General features: G+C 36.4%; 1 pseudogene across 1 annotated transcript; it reads left to right on the forward strand.

Annotated features, from left to right (window-relative positions):
• Positions 1–1,131: 1,131 nt before the first annotated feature.
• LOC306652859 (uncharacterized protein C4orf46 homolog) lies at positions 1,132–2,518 on the forward strand (annotated as a pseudogene). The gene has a single exon. The product of its transcript is annotated as an uncharacterized protein C4orf46 homolog (transcript).
• Positions 2,519–11,499: the final 8,981 nt, after the last annotated feature.

Raw genomic sequence — 11,499 nt, forward strand, 5'->3', positions numbered from 1 at the left:
ATTAGCCTTTTAAGAGCTTTTTCTTGATATTCCAGTTGAGATTAGTGACTGCATTCACTACATTATAAACTCTGAAGTACCATGCATTTTCAACAAATAAAGGGTATATCCATTTTTTTCTCTGGATCAGCTTCTAATATGGAATTTTTAATATTTTTCTTTTTTGGAATTTTTTAAATACACAAAACTTTTCTAACACATACTGTCTCACCTCCTATGTAGCTACTCTTTTAAATATCTTGAGTTTCTAAACTGTAAGTCAAAAAATTTTTTCCTCTTTGTTATGCTAATAGCTATGGAAAAATATCAGTTTCATAATTTAAAACCTCTAGTGATTTCATACTGAGAACAAAATAAAAATCAAAACAATTTACAGTAAATAAATTAAAGAAACTACTAGTCCTATAACATTTTTTTCTATGAATCCTATAGTCATAGTTGACACCCTCACCTGAGATACTCCAGCTCTGGCTTGATGAGCATTCTTTTGGTCACCCCAGTTTCCAGCAGCTGAACACTATTTTAAGCCATGAGATATTATTCTTGTTTTAATTGCCAACTCCAAGTTAAAATCCTTTCCTCGATCAATAAACTTCTGTGCATAGATTCCCACTTCTTTCAGGAAATTCTTAAACATACAGACAAAATGGTATTGCTTTAAATGTGTTAGTAGCTACAAAATTCATTCTTAACAAGGACAATATTGCCCACAAGGGGTTGAAAATGGTTGTGGCAGGGCACAAAACCAAACCAAAACAAAACAAAAACACCCCCACACATATATATAGTATATACACCTATGTGGCAATTAAGAAAATGTGTCAAAAGAGTCTCAGTAGGACAATAACAAAAAAATCTGAAAAATACTAATTCATAACAAACTGACAAAACCAGTTCAAAATACTAATGTTAATAATTTTTTTGTAATGCCTACATGTTTTGCTGTTAAAAATAATTTTTCTGAAAGTTCACTATAGAAAATATGGGAAATATAGAAACATCAAGAATAAAATTTAAGGCCAAATTACATTGTTATATTGTGTTCATAAAGGAATATGTAACAAGAAATATCATTAGGTACAACTATAATGCACCAACAAAAAATATAGGGAGGGCTGGTGTTGAGGCTCAGTGGTGGAGTGCTTGCCTAGTCCATGTGAGGCATTGGGTTGTATGCTCGGCATCACATAAGAAAATAAATAAGTTATTGTGTTCATCCACAACTAAATATATTTTTTTAAACATGGGGGAAAGGGTGTCAGTTCTGTTGTTTAGGTCCGGCTCTGTGGTACCAGCCCTTCCCCATGGCTGACTGTGAGGAGTTTCATGTTTCATTGCCTCCCCCACTGCCTCCCTCCTCTCCTTCTTCAGATGTTTCATCAGCATCCTCCCACAATGTCCCAGTGAGTTTGGGCTGGCCAATTTCAAGCAGAAACAGCGACCGAACTGTGGACCCACTGGGGGAAGTGGAGCTGTAGATCAGAGATGCAGCGTTTTCTCTAACCAAACTTCTTAAAGCCACACCTGCAAGATCAGCTCAAGTGGAAGAGCTTGCCCTCAAATATACAGAGAATGCATGTTTCCTTAAAAACTTGGCAGGACCTCTTTAAAGAAGGCTATGATTCTTTAAAACCTAACAACTGATTTGGCCTGATTTGGACAGTGTAACATCCTTCTTAACATACATTTTTTGCACATGTATTGCAAAATAGGATGATCACTTCAGCAGTTTGGTATACTCAGAATGAATATTTTCTGGATTTTATGAAAGAAGAATACTGATATTTTTGATGCAGACCAGCATTCATTTATTCTTAAATACTTTCTGTCCTCTAAACTTCTGTAGAATCCTTTATGGAAGCTAATTCCATCAGTAGATAATTAATGTTAATAGTGCTACCAGTAGCATACTACACAGATCAAGATGCAAGAATGGTAGACTTTGAAGTTGAGCTTCATTTTATGGTCCAAAGGAGTTAACTAAGGTTGCCTATGTTGGATCCAACTCCATTAGGGTAAATTCTCCAAAACCTATGATTGAGTCTTGTTTTTATATCCTTAGCACCTAAAACAGTGTCACACAACACTTGCTAAATCCTTGTTGAATAAAAGACTTGACAAACATAATTAAAAGCTTTTTTCCTTCATATTTTTAGCATGAAGACTGTAATTGTTTCTCTAAAAATGTATAAATCTGAACTTCATTGACTTGAAGGTAAACATTCTCTTTTGTAATTGGGATTTGAACTTTGTTAGTAGTTTTTAAAAATACAATTTTTTTTAACCTATGAAGATGCTTTTTAAAAAAGCATGTCAGAAAATGAAAGCATGTCAAGAGAGAATGCATGTTTTTGCCCTATTTATTTCTATGGTTAATTGCTCTCATTGTTAATATTTCTTGTATTTTACATTTTTGTATGTTTGACTGCTTGCTATAAAATACCTTATCAGGGGCTGGGGAGATAGCTCAGTTGGTAGAGTGCTTGCCTTGCATGCACAAGGCCATGGGTTTGATCCCCAGCACCACAAAAAAAACAAACAAACAAACAAACAAACAAAAAAGCCTTATCAAATTTGTGACTCAGTACTAAGTAGCAAGTTATTTGCATAATAATTCTAAAGAAATTGCTTTGTTTCCATTTTATCAAATTTAAATGATGTATTATTGATCTCAGTGACAGTGTTCTATTTTATGTGTCCTGTATCTTATATTGCTTTTTGGTGGTTTGTGTCATATGTCAACTATTAAGCCAACTTTGTTGCTTTGATGCTCTACTATATTATAATTTTTTAAACATATTTGATGTGGCATCTTAATTCTTTGTAGATATGGAGATGTGTCCAGAAGTATATTCCTAAGCTCCAGAGTGGGGGCAATTCAAGGGGACATATGAATGGACAAAGAACAGTCTTTTTCAGCATATTAGGTCATAGATCTTCATTAATTTTTTTTAATTCAAGATCACACATATTGTGTGATTTTTATACCAAAGAGATGCTCATTTCAGTATCATAAAAATATTTTTCTTTTAAATTTCTGAAAGTTGCAGTTTTAAAATATATAAAAATAAAATGTATTAAAAGCAAATAATAATAATAATAATGAACAAATAAATAAATGTAGGGGAAAAATGAAAAGCCAGGTGTGGTGGTGCATGCCTATAATCCCAACATCTTTGGAGGCTAAGACAGGAGGATCAGAAGCTTGAGGCCAGCATTAGCCAATTTAGCAAGGCTCTGGGCAACTTAGTGAGACTCTGTCTCAAAGAATTAAAAGGGTTGGGGATATAGCTCAGTGGTAAAAGTCCCCTGTCTAAAATTCCCAGTACCAAAAGAAAAAAGAAAAAAATGTAAAATCCCAATGCTCAAAGAAATGATCACTGCTAACATTTTCATACATTTTCCTCTAGTTCATGTTCGTATACTTTAAGATACAAAACAAGACTAATAAAATTTTCAGTATCAGCACTTAGAAAATCAATGCATGGCTGGGAATATAGCTCAGTGCTACAGTGCATGTCTTGCATGCACAAGGCCCAGGTTCAATCCTCAGCACTGGAAAGAAAAAAAATTAAAAAGAAAGAAAATCAAGGAAATATATTATTTTCTCAAACATTCCTCAAGGTTACCAGAGGAATAAAGAAAATATGCACTGCTGGGCACAGTGACACATGCCTATAATCCCTGCTACTTGGAGGCTGAAGGAACAGGATCACAAGTTCAAGGCCAGCCTCAGCAGCTAGCAAGATAAACATAAAAAGAACTGGGAATGCAGTTCAGTGGTAAAGTGCCCCAGGGTCCAATCCTAGTATTAAAAAATATAAATAAACAAACATAGACAAGAGATATGCTGTGCTTACAAACATCATTCCCAGATATGAACACAAACTAAATCTGAGCAAGTAGCAAAGAGAACATAGCAAGTTTCAGAGGTACATCATATGGTACCAAGATGGTTTAGCAACTCCAAGTGTAATGAAACAATCTATAATCAATCTCCTTATTTCAACAATTTTCTTCTGTAACATCTTACCCTCTAAAAAAGAACTCAAGTAGTGGCCCAGCAAGATCCAATCTTTTGTTTTCATAGTGATCTCTGTCATTGAGTTCTCTTGTACCCAAAGTGGCTAGAAGTAACCTATAAACCATACACCTTAAAAAAAAAAGTAAAAGAAGTGAAAAAAAGGGCTGGGGATATAGCTCAGTTGGTAGAATGCTTGTCTTGCAAGCAAAAGGCCCTGGGTTCAATCCCCAGCACTGCAAAATAAAAAAAAAAAAGTGTTTGTTTCTGTTTTCTGCCCCAATACTATTTATCAGAAAACATCATTCTTTACATTTAGGTTTAAGAAAAACACTCTATCTCAACTACATCTTAGTAGAGAACTTAAAACAATAAAATTTAAAATATCCCAAGAAATATACTTTTTTGGTCTCAAAAAATCACTAACACCAACATGAGGAAGCATTTTTTTTTTGTAAGACTTCTTTTGCATATTTAATTCTTAATTCTCTTTAGTAATGCCAGGCTTTGCCCCTCTCGAACCAATGAAATTTAATGGACAAAATCTTCATCAAGAGAAGGTTTAACTTGTCAAATAATTTATATAGAAATTTTCAAATTCATATTTTCACCTCAAAATGAGTCAGCTCTCATTTAACTTAATAACATGCCAGATATTCCTATAAACCTAATCAAATATGTAAGTGTTTTTAGGAAATCAGGAATTATAAAAATCTTAGAACTAGAAGAACCACCTCAAAGGGCTGGGGATGTAGATTAGTGGTAAAACACTCCCAGGTTAAATCCCTGGTACCAAAGCAAATAAACAAACAAACAAAAATGCAATGAATGATTCTGAATTGGATTCTGAACTAAGAAAAAAAATAGTATTAAAGATATTTTTGGAGCTGGGTGTGGTGGGGCACTCAGGAGACTGAAGCAGGAAGATTCCAAGTTCCAAGTTGGCCTAGACAACTTTGCAAGTCTGTCTCAAAATATACAAAAAGATATGGGAGTTGGGGATGTGGCTTAGCGGTAGAACAGATGCCTACCATGCTCAAGGCCCTGAGCTTGATCCCCAGCACTGCGCACACTCACTCATTCACTCACACACACACACAAATGAGGCTGTGGCTCAATAGTATAATGCCCCTGAATTCAATCCCCTACAAAAGGGAGAGGAAGAACTAGCAAATACAACTAGCAAATACATGAGTAAGATCTGCATATTCATAGTATTACATCTACATAAAATTTCTTGATTTTAGTAATTATACCATGATTATGTAAGTGAATATCTTGGATCTTAGGAAACAAACTAAAGTTTTAGGAGTAAAGAGGCATAATACCTGTTAACTTACTCTCAAATGGCCCAGAAAAAAAGTCACATGTATGTATAGATAGAATAATAAAGCAAATGTAGGCAAGTTAACAACTAAATCTGAGTGAAGAATACAGAGTCCTCAGCACTACTCTAGCAACTGTTCTCTAAGTTTGAAATTCCTACAAAACAAAAAGTTTTTTCTTTTCCTCAAAATAAAAAGAAATAAAGGTATCAACTACTCTTTTTCCTTTTTACTAAATTACACTAGACTAGTGCTAGTGTACTTTTATAATTTTTCTTACTGCTTTCTTCATGAGGCTGCCATTGAACTTTTGGCTGTCTCTACTTTTCATGTCTATGTTGTATGGAACTGTCAGCAGAGAGGCCTAGAGAGGGAAGACTTTCACTACACATGAAATTTGTGACAGTCAAATTGCTCTTCACAGATTTTTGCTGTTTTAGGGTTTGTTTGTTTTGGGACCAGTGATTGAACCCAGGAGCACTTAACCACTGAGCCACACCCCCAGTCATTTTTTTATACTTTATTTAAAGACAGGATCTTGCTGAGTTGCTTAAGGTCTCACTGAGTTGCCAAGGCTGGCTTTGAACTTTCCATCTTCTTGCCACACTCTCTGGAGCTGCTGGGATTAGAGGCATGAACCACCATGCCCAGCTCTTCTATGTTTTAAGGTTAGCAACAATTAGTACCTCTAAATTTCTTATCAGACACTATGAATATATTGTTTTCATATTACAAATTCCATCATCTCTGGATCCCCACAATCATAAGTAATATGTTCTAGGATATCTATATCAGACACAAAACCTAATTCTCTGAACACAATAATGATGGGAACTTCTTGCTTGCTATATGTGCTGAACAATAGCACTTTTTTTTGCACCCTAGAAAAATAAAATACCATTAGAACACAAATATACAAGAGCTCAGAGAAATATAAAAGCACCAAGATAACCATTTAAATTCCAGCTACTCAGATGGCTGAGGCAGGATGTTTATAAGTTTGAGGTCAGCCTTGGCAAAGTCCAAACTGGTCTCCACAACTTAGCAAATTCCTGTCTCAAAATAAAAAATAAAAAGGGAGAGGGGTATAGTTCAGTGGTAAAGTACCTCTAAGTTCAATCCCTAATACCACCAAACAAAAAGAAAATTTTTAATTCCCCAAAAAATGGGAGACAGCAAGCAAACCATTTAAGTTCATATATTTCATAAAATCATGTCTCCTCATACTCTGAGGAACCTCCTACAACTGCTTTACAAAACTGCTTAAGTAAGTTAACTAATTTTACAGACAACCTGGTCATTTAAACCATATAGAACTTTCATTCTCATCCATCTGCCTGTCAAGATCCTCTAAGAATTAAACAAATACCACACCTGGAAATGACTTTTGGCTGGCAAAGAATACAAATACAGTTGATACATTTCTATCCCCTCCCCCCTGGGGGTTGGGGTGTCTTGGGAAGAAAAAAATAGATGAGCAGTAAAAGAGCAAGAACATGAATAGACAAATATAGGAAAAGCTAAGTACATGATAAAAACTAAATATTAAATCAGAGCCAATCTGTGAGTGCTATGCTTTAGATGTGATGTCCCCCAAAAGTTGACGTGTGAGACAATGTAAGGTTTGGGGAAAAAATGATTGGGTTATATCCTTAACCTAATCAGTGAATTAATCCAGATAGGGATTAACTGAATGGTAACTGAAATGGCAGGGTATGGCTGGAGGAGGCAGAAACTGGGGGTGTGGCTTTGGGTATCTGGTGAGTGGAGTCCCTCTCTCTGCTTACTGATAACCATGTAGGCTGTTTCCCTGGGTCCCACTCTTCTGCCATAAAGTTCTTCCTCAAATCAAGCCCCAAGGAATGGAGCCAGAATTCTACAGACTAAGACCTCTGAAATCGTAAGCCCCCAACCTTTTCTGCCCCTCCAACTGTGCTGGTCAGTCCTTTAGTCACAGTAGCATAAAAGCTGACTAAAATAGTGAAGTACCTTCTTGTTTGAATACCACTTTAAAACTAACAAACAGCCTCTTATATACAAGTTTCTCTTTTCCAATTTCTTCCAAAGGACTGGGGATGTAGTTAGTAGTAGAGCACTCCTGGGTCCTTTCCCAAGTACCACAAAGAAAAATAAAAGCTTATGATACATATTTAATTATTCAAAGGAACAAAAAATCTTATAAAATCCATAAAATCTCACTTATAAGTTATATATCAGAATATGTCTGCTAAGTAAATTTTGAATCCCTTACTTGTTAAACTATTTGAGCACTTACAGGTCAATTCTTGGATCTCATCTTATTTTTTCTAAAAGCAGTATTTATCAGAGTTGCTCATTTTCTGCTTCTTGGAGCAAGAGCTGGAGTCAACCTTGTAGAATGCTATTGAGATCAGGTCTCCTGTTCAGAACCCTCCTTTGGTAAAAAAATGAGATATATCTAGTCAAGGGAACATTATTTAGTCAGAAAAAGGAGCAGTGTACTGGCATTTGTTACTTAGATGACCCTTTAAATTATTGCAAGTGAAAGAAAGTAGACATAAAAGACCACATTTTGTTTGCTTAATTTATTTCAAATATCTAGAGGAGACAAATCTACAGAAATAGAAAGTAATTGGGAATTGAATGACCTGGGAGTGATAGCCAAAGGTTGTAGGATGATGAAATTATTCTAAAATTAGTTTCCAGTAGTGGTTGCACAACTTTGAGTGTATAGCTACTGAATTTTATGCCTTAAATGAGTGGATTATATGGCATATAAATTTTATCTCAACAAAGCTGTTAAAGGAAAAAAGGAAATATAACTAAATGCAGTATATGATCCTTAATTGAATCCTGATGAGAGAAAAGGTATATATTGCCATTATAAAACTGTTATATTTTCTAAATCTATACATGGTCTGTCTTAGTGCAGTCCTAGTAGCCTCAAATGGTAATTATTATATAACACACACTATGAAATTGATTTCACCCCTTGTGGAAGTTATTGCCTTAAATGACAATAAATTTTTGGATATTCTTTTAAAATGACCTTATTGAGACAGTTATAAGAGCTTGAATATGGACTGTATGTTAAAGTAATAAAAGATTCTTCTTTGGCTCCCCATTTCATTCAGAATAAAATTCTCCCAGTGTGTAGAGATCCTATATTATCTTCCCTCCCTAACCTCATTTACCACTCCAACCTGGTCTCCTACTTTCCCTCTTGCTCCCTACCTCAAGTCACCCTGGCCTCCTTATTCTTGTGGAGTAATATGGGTACACTTCTACCTTAGTTCTTATTCACTAGCTGTTCCCTCCATGGAAGGAGGTCCACATGACTAACTCCATTCCTCCTCCATGTCTTTAACCTGCATCTCAACAAGTCTAGCATCTAAGGTTTCTTCTACACATACACATTGTATCCTCTCTCCCTACTTTGTTTTATATGTTTCTTGTACCAGTACCTGTACTGATTAGCTTTCAGTTACAGTAACAAATACCTGAGACAATCAACTTATAATGAAAAAAGTTTCATTTTGGATCATGTATTCAGAGATTTCTGTCCATTGTCAGTTGGACCTATCATTTTTGAACCTTTTGGTGAGACAACACATCATGGCAGGAAGTCTCTGGTGTCATGAGAGTTTGAAGTGAGGAAGGTAGGGGAGGGGAGAAGAAAAAGACTAAAAATCTATGATCCCTTTGAGAGCATGCCACTAATAACCTAAAACCTCCCACTACAACCCACCTCTTAAAGTTTCCTGCACCTCCCAATAGGGCTAAGCTGAGAATCAAGTAACTGAGGTCTTTGGGGGATATTCCAAATTCAAACTCTAGCATGACCTAACTACCTCCCAAAGAAAGCTCAGTTCTTGGCCTAGGAATTTAGTGACCTGGGGGTAATAGCCAAAGGTTGTAGGATGATGAAATTATTTTAAAATCAGTTTCCAGTAGTGGTTGCACAACTTCGTGTTCATTGCTATAGCCTCAGTGCCTGAAACTGCCTGACATCTAACAGAACCTCATTAAACTCCTGCCAGATGAATGAAGGAATGGAGTGAATGAATGACCCAATTAAGCCTTGTTAGTTTCAGGGGATATGGTGGGAATGAGAACCAATGAAAAGCCATACCATCTTAAAGGGACTCATAATAAGTACAAGAGCATTCTTGGTTCAATTCATCATACAAAAAAGAAAAAAAATAATAAAGGACATCTCTATCTCAAAGGAATGTATTTCTGGTTTCCTGAAGGATTCTTCCACTCTGCATCAGTGCATCCCCTAAGTTAGCTCATCTTTTAAAAGCAAAGCTAATGTTGCACTTGTCCATTTGAGACAAGGTGATCAGGTTTGCTAGCCCAGTTAATGAAGGGATGCTCCACTTTGCCTAATAAAACTCCCCTTAAGTTTGCACTTTGTGAATGCCTGGCAGAAACCAAGTTTTATCCATTTCAAATTTGCTGAAGTTATGTTGACACCCTGCCCTACAAAGCGTGGTTATTAAATGGGAGCACTTCTTGTAAAACCATAGGACTGATAACATGAAACACTAGCTAGAGAAAGTGTTGACAAGTGAAAGAATATTAACTTAGTCAGTATTTATTGAATGCCTACAGTGTGCTGGGCACAGTTCTTGGTACTAAGATGACTGTAGCAAATAGGACCTTACATTTTAGGTTGACAATTATATTTTCATTGGGGAGACAGTACAGGGGCACAAGATAACATTTGATCATTGAAGCTGTGAATACAGTAAAACAGGTTAAGGTGACAGGGATGGTAGGAACTGGGCAGGGTTCTATTTTAGACCAGATGGCCACAGAAAACATCTCTGAGGAGACCTTTGAGATGAGGTCAATAGGAAAGATGCTGAGGTGTTAAAACCCATTGGTTACTCTTGCCAACACTTCACATTTTATTGTGACTGTAGTACAAAATCATATAATGGATCCAAGTGGGGCAAAGGCTGAGTGGGTTTGCCTTTCCCTGGCTTCTCATTAGAAAAGTGGAAGCTAGAAGAGGATCTAGAGGGAAATAGGTGAACCAGGGAGGAGGTGACTGCAGTGGTGATAAGAGAAGATGGTGGCTTGGACAGGGCTGGTTGTGAGAGAATGGATCAAAGAGGAAAGGCTGCTTCTTTGACTCTGAGATTCAAGAGGACAGGCCAAGGGAAGTGTGGTCCCCTTCTTATAGTACTGAGGTCCCATGAATTTCAGGAAATATGTATTTTAAAACATGCTTTTGTCATATTTATATTTCTCAATGCTGCTCTCAACAATTGCATGTATCTTTAAAAACAAAGAATTGCAGAATTTCCCCACCAGTAGTAACTTTTGGTTTCCTGTGGTCCTAATTAGAGTTGGTTTTGTCACCCAAATAATGAATATGCTCCAATATCTTCAATCCTCAAAATACAAACACATGAATATTCATAAACATATAGAGACATAAAAATAGAGCCACTCCTGGCCCTAAATATTTCCCTAGTTTCACCCATTTTCTCAGTATCTTTATCATCCACATTTCCCCCAAAAGTAGTTTACACCCCTGGATATCTCAATTGCATAAATCTCATTGACAACATCACCCACTCATCTCCATACCTAGCTTTTCAAGGCACTTTGGAAGGATTCCAGGTCTGCTGCCTTGACTGACTTTCTTACATATCCAGTGTGTGGCTGGAGACAACACAGTGCCAGAGATCACCTAAATTTTGCACAGGCAAAATCGACAAAAATTTTTAACTTCTGGCCTGGATGGATTCCAGGAGCCCCATAGATATCAAAACACAGGAATGCTTAAGTCATTCATAGCAAATGGTAGAGCATTTGCATATACTGCATGCACACCCTCCTGCATGTTCTAAACCATCAGGACATTCCACAGAACACCCAGTAGAACATAAACACTATGTAAAAAGTTAGGCAGTAATAACAAGGAAAATGCACCTATTTATATAGTACAGATGAAATTGTTTCTGTTTTCAGCTGAGATTGTTTGAATATGAGTATGCAGAATTGGCATACATGGAGGACCAGCTGCAACCTAAACCCCTGAGAGACATAAATATCTAAACATTTAAACTCAGCAAATGCAGGAGGGTGACCCATAATAAAGAGAGTGGTGCTGACTTCCTTCACATCCCAGTGCTGGAGCTGAGTCCCATGGTTGCA

Source organism: Sciurus vulgaris, assembly GCF_902686455.1.
Source record: "Sciurus vulgaris genome assembly, contig: HiC_scaffold_624_arrow_ctg1, whole genome shotgun sequence".
Classification (NCBI taxonomy): Eukaryota; Metazoa; Chordata; class Mammalia; order Rodentia; family Sciuridae; genus Sciurus; species Sciurus vulgaris.